Below are 6,285 nucleotides of genomic sequence, written 5' to 3'. Positions count from 1 at the left end.
CTGGATTCCAATTGCGCTCCCGCGGTTATTGTTAACTAAAGACACCGTGGAATGGGATCAACAGACGGATTGTTGGGGATTAAAATGTTGGGGAATTAAACCCAGCCTTTCTCCCATGTTCCCAAATACCGATCGAATAATCGGGAGAAGGTGAAATGCAGGAGATGCAGGAGGGACCGAAGTCCTTCAATCTCTGCAGCAGTTACTGGGAACCGAGCCATGGGTGAGATTCTCGTTCAAAACGGGAGACTGTTAACAATGAGAGAGATCCTGGGCTCAAATCTGGACCGGACTTCCTTCGAAATTTAATTTTTCTTGATTATGAGCGGGTGGAGGAATTAAATTGAACGGAAAAATGTGCAGATTTTGTGCAAATTAGATTTCTTCCTGATTGGTAAAGTTAACCCTTTATGTTCCAGCTCCCTTATCATTTGCATTTCCCGTTATTCTTTCATTCGCTGCAAACCCCAAAGGCAGCAAGGAAGGACACAAAGATGTACCTCCGATCCGTCCTCTCCACTCGACATTTATTCCATTACTGCAAGTGAAAAATTGAAATTATCCCTCTCCATTTAAACAAAATATAAACAATCCAGGGACACAGACTTAAAACTCCCTTGTCGGATTGATAATAATATCATTCAAGCCCATTTTGATTGTACAAAACTTATGTCGGGCCGCATCATAAGTTCAATACAATCACGACGAGGGTGGGATTCGGACGCATACGTACAGAGCACAGTGGATTAGCCGACCATTTGTGAATGCAATCAGTAGAAATAAAGTCACTTTTACACTCTGTCCTGCCCGAGCAGCCAGATCGACAATGTTGAAAGTGCAGAGTCAACTTCGGTAAACAAAGGAATTTACTGATTTCGGTTCGATCCGATTGTTCGAAACGGTCGGGTGCAAAATAGTTCCGCCGCATATTGGACACATTTTCACCCAGCGAGTAAAACAACCGCGGCAGGACTCGAACCTGCAATCGTCTGATAACAACTCGATTAATACCGAAGTCAGACGCCTCTCCAAATGATGTTAAACTCCTGGCAGAGGTGGTTAAGACTCTGCTTGTATTTTTCTCTTACTTTCACTTTGTTGATTTTGTTAATTTATTGTTTTCTCTCTTGCAGCAAATTCCCTTACTGTTTCCGACTAATCAGGAAATTGAGAACTGAACTCCCGCTGGGTCTCCGAGAAACCTACAATCAGAATAAACAATGTTCAAATCTTTGATCAAAATGTTTAGCCTCGAAAGCGAATCTCTTTCGCACACAGTCTGCAAAATAGAGAGTGGGGAAATAAAAGAAAAGACAAACAGGTACAATAAAAATGTACACGGAGAACAACACCGAGCGGAGAATGTGAACAGAATTTACTATCCAAGCCTGACGGGCCGAGTGGCCTCATCCTGTCCTGTAAAATACGAACAATCCCCAATTCTGCTGAGTGTGATTATTACTTCCTGTTTTTCTTTTTTTGGTAAATATAAACGCGGACGGGGTCCCGCACCACGGGGTAAACGGGTCAGATCCAGACCTGGCGCTCAGTGTTAATGTTAATATTGAGCACGGGATTCTATCCGTGTAATAATAAAATCGCGGGTTTCTTGCTATATATTCGACACATCCCCTTGCTGTGTGTTTAATCAGGGCAGGGAATGTTTTGCTGATTTAGTGATAGTCATTTTTCAGGAAATTAGTAAACTCGTCTCGAAACATGAGATTTCCAGTTTCTAATTCGCTAAATGGAGTTGGGGTGCAGATGAGCGATGAGCTGCTGTGACTCCGCCGCGCCGGTTCAACCGGAATTAGACGTTTCAGTGAAGTGAAGTGAACCGCCTCAATCCGGTTTATTTCTTTATTTATAACATTGTTTATTTTGAGTGACAGATTTATCGAAAATTCATTAAGAATTTAGTTTTCAGTTTCTGATCAATTGGAATCTGAAACAGATAAAAATAAGGAAAGAAAAACATTACAAAGGTCAAAACTCGAACTGATACAATCACCTTGTCTTCACCTTTAAGGGTAACCAGTTCTCCCCGGAGCCCTGTTCAATATTCATCCCTCCAGTAACATCACTATAATACATTATCTGTTCATTGTAACATCGCTGTGTTTGGGATCTTGCTGTGCGAAAATTGACTGCCTCGTTTCCTACATGTCAGCAGTGACTACACTTCAAAAAGTGCTACATTGTCCGTAACGCGCTTTGGGACGTCCGAGGTGGCGACGGGCGCTATCAAAATGCAATCATTCTTCCAGTGGCTCCATTTGCGAATCCTGTCGACTGGCGCACGCAGGAAACGTTGGGGGAAAAATTGGATAAGGGTAGTTTTTGGTCGCAGATAGTGTGATGCCCTGTTACCCCGTGCCCAATGACTCTTGGGCAGGTAGGACGCAAGATTCAGCTGCCCGAGCACTCACCTGCAATCAGGGTTCTCTTTCGGGCCTTGGACGTGGAATCAATGCAATTCGCACTTTCCACCGCCGGGGGGAGCTCAATCTCTTTAAAGGAGGATGTTTCTCAGAAATCGAATGAAGACAGCTGGTACCTGTTATTTGCTTAAAATAACAGTCTACTTTCCAAACGGAGTCTGAACGGAGATTAGACATTGTACACATAAAACACAGATGCAGGTTCCATCCCAATGTTTGCAAACTGATGAGTTATGTTGAAACATTGAATATAAGTTGTGCACAATTAAATCCCACATCCTCCAATCTGCACACCAGACCTCACCAATCTGCCGATCTGATTTGGTACCAGGCCTGAAGGGTGCATGCACCAAGGTTCTCTGATGATGCTGAGAGACTGTGGTGCAGTTGAACAGGAGGAGGAGCATGCTTTATCCACAGGGGTGGGCGCGGGCAAGAGGCCCTCCAGACATATATCCAAAAGGCAGTGGGAGGCAGCGGGGGACGAAGTCAATGCCAGGCGCACAGCATCATGAACATGGATGCAGTGCAGGATCAAGTTGAATACTTTGACGTGAGTGTTCAAGGTGAGTGAGGGCAACTCTCAAATGGCATCTCCGCCCAAATGCACCACGCAATACAGCCCCCATCCCCCACATACGAACAAACTCTTTCCATCAGTACTCAACTCTTGTAACCAGAGGCTTCCTCTCACTCTTCCACATTACCACTGTTGCAAGCCGCCCACCCACAACTCACAGGTCACACACACTGGCAGCTATTTAACCATGACAGACACATCACTCAGCCACACATCCCGCTTTCTTGCAGGTGAAGGTGGCGCATATCAGGAGGCAGCAAGTGGCAGTGACACTTAGCCCGTCGATCCTGTTCCACCATTCAATGAGATCATGGCGGAGCTGTGACCTCACTCCATATACCCGGCTTCGCCCCATATCCCTTAATACCCTTGTTTCACAGAAATCTATCAATCTCAGAATTAGCATTCACAAGTGCGCTACCATCAACTACCATCTGCAGAAGAGCGTTCCAAAACGTCTCCCACCCTTTGCGTTTCGAAGCCGAGGTGAAGTGAAAACAACACACATGGAGAAAAGAAAGTGTCTCAAGATGTTGTGCAGATCGAAGCTGAATATGAATTTATCGCAATTCACGCGATGTCATGAATGCAGAATGGAAATGCTCCGACATTGGGCGTTAATCGAACACTTGCTTCGTGTGTGGCAGGAAAGAAATCGATTTTTGGTGAAACTAGAACTAGGGGGCATAATCTTAGAATAAGGGGCCACTCTTTCAAAACTGAGATGAGGAGAAACTTCTTCACTCAGAGGGTAGTGGGTCTGTGGAATTTGCTGCCCCAGGAAGCTGTGGAAGCTACATCATTAGATAAATTTAAAACAGAAATAGACAGTTTCCTAGAAGTAAAGGGAATTAGGGGTTATGGGGAGCGGGCAGGAAATTGGACATGAAGCTGAGTTCGGATCGGTCAATGCCCTGTGGGTGGCGGAGAGGGCCCAGGGGCTATGTTGCCGGGTCCTGCTCCGACTTCTTGTGTTCTTTAGATTTGTGGTTGGGATCAGATCAGCCATGATCTTATTGAATGGCGGAGCAGGCTCGAGGGGCCGATTGGCCTACTCCTGCTCCAATTTCTTATGTTCTTATGTTCTTACCAATGCCCAAGTGGCAGGTGGCGGCATGTGTCCACTTGGAAACCTGCCTGAAAGAATATGCAGTCTTACAGGCCGAAAATGAGTGTGTTTGATGAGACTACTAAATCAACGCGGCTCCAGTGGCGCAATCGGTTAGCGCGCGGTACTTATATAACAGTATTCAGGCTAAAGAAATGCCGAGGTTGTGAGTTCGAGCCTCACCTGGAGCAGTTTAAGCTTTTGCTTCTAACATTTCCACCGGAGTTCAAGGGACAGCTGGTCTGTTCCCTGAAGCATCTCCTTCTTCGTGTTCTCATGTGGGCACTGCAACACAAGGTTGAACTCGATGACATATCACAAGTGTTGTCAGCAGCGAAATGTGTTGCAACGCGCAAGACGCCTCAAGACACCAGCTGTTTGCCCTGGCCGTCCGCCACAAATGCACTTGTTTATGCCCCAGTATAACTATCGGGGACTTTCCAGACTCTGAGGACTTCACAGAGGACTGCGAGTGAATACGGTGCCTTGGAGAACCACAGGCTCAATTACCAGCCGTCGACTTCAGGGGTCCCCGACGGGCAGACGCACGTGAGCTTGTGATTGTTTGTTTGTCTGTTACAGTACTTGTATGTTATAAGTGTTACAATAAAGTAGTACCTTTTACTTTCGCCTGTGTACTATATTGTCTCAGATCCAGAACTTGTATTTAAAACAAAACACTACACAATACGACAGTGTAACCCTGCAATAAAACAATACATAGATTCCAGATAGAATTTACAGAAACGGGCCATTCGCCCCAACTGGTCTCTGCTGGTGTTTTTGCTCCACACAATATTCCTCCACCTCCATCTCATCTAAAACTATCAGCATATCTTTCTGTTCCTTTCTCTCTCGTGTACTTATCTAGCGTCCCCTTACATATTTCTAAGATATTCTCCTCAACTACTCCATGTAGCAGTAAGTTCCACATTCTCACTACTGTCTGAGTAAATATGTTTCTCCTGAATTCCTTATTGAAGGTATTCGTGACTATTTTCTACTGATCACCCGAAAATTTCGGCTCCCCGTAAGTTGAAACATCTTCTCTATCCCCACCTATCAAACCACGACATAATTGTAAAGACCTCGACCAGGTCACCTCTTAGTCTTCTCTCTTCTAGAGTGAAATGTCCCACACTGTTCAGTCTTTCCTGATAGTTATAACCTCTTAGAATTGTTATGATCCTCGTGAATATTTTATTTTCGTTCTCCAGTGCTTCTATATCCGTTTCCGTAATATGGAGACCAGAACAGTGCAGGCCTAAAACGTCATCATTGAGAGCGGTTCGTCAATCCAGATCAAAGGGAATTCAGGATTGAGAAAGTCGGGGTGGACCGGCGCCACTCGCATAACAGGAAGTGTCGGGGCGGCAGTTGCCTTTCATGGACATCAGCTTGGATTTTTGTTTCACCCACAGCGTCATTATTATGGAGCCCTCATCTGAAATATAAATCTGGGGGAACACAGCGTCATTATTATGGAGACCTGATCTGAAATATAACTCTGGGGGAACACAGCATCATTATTATGGAGCCCTCATCTGAAATATAACTCTGGGGGAACACAGCATCATTATTATGGAGCCCTCATCTGAAATATAACTCTGGGGGAACACAGCATCATTATTATGGAGACCTGATCTGAAATATAACTCTGGGGGAACACAGCATCATTATTATGGAGCCCTGATCTGAAATATAACTCCTGGGGAACACAGCATCATTGTTATGGAGCCCTGATCTGAAATATAACTCTGGGGGAACACAGCATCATTATTATGGAGCCCTGATCTGAAATATATCTCTGGGGGAACACAGCATCATGATTATGGAGCCCTGATCTGAAATATAACTGGAGGAACACAGCATCATTATTATGGAGGCCTGATCTGAAATCTAACTGTGGGGGAACACAGCATCATTATGATGGAGGCCTGATCTGAAATAGAACTCTAGTGGAACACAGCATCATTATTATAGAGTCGTGATCTGAAATATATTTCTGAGAGAACTCAAGCTCAGAACCTTTCAAATGTCGTTACAGTCTTGAACTAAAAGTCCAATGTGCTTTCCGTCGCGCTACATAGCCCAATACATTTTACCTCTTCTTTCACTCTGTTCTTGTGAATCTGGGGACGATCTGATGTTGGACA

General features: G+C 44.8%; 1 non-coding gene across 1 annotated transcript; it reads left to right on the top strand.

The window, feature by feature from the left end:
* Nucleotides 1-4,224: 4,224 nt before the first annotated feature.
* On the top strand, nt 4,225-4,320 carry trnai-uau (transfer RNA isoleucine (anticodon UAU)). The gene is made up of 2 exons: nt 4,225-4,262; nt 4,285-4,320. It is a non-coding gene; the product is annotated as a tRNA-Ile (tRNA).
* Nucleotides 4,321-6,285: the final 1,965 nt, after the last annotated feature.

Source organism: Heptranchias perlo, unplaced genomic scaffold (genome assembly GCF_035084215.1).
Source record: "Heptranchias perlo isolate sHepPer1 unplaced genomic scaffold, sHepPer1.hap1 HAP1_SCAFFOLD_54, whole genome shotgun sequence".
Taxonomy (NCBI): domain Eukaryota; kingdom Metazoa; phylum Chordata; class Chondrichthyes; order Hexanchiformes; family Hexanchidae; genus Heptranchias; species Heptranchias perlo.
Note: the sequence above shows the minus strand (reverse complement) of the source record. Positions and strands in the feature narration are given on the sequence as shown.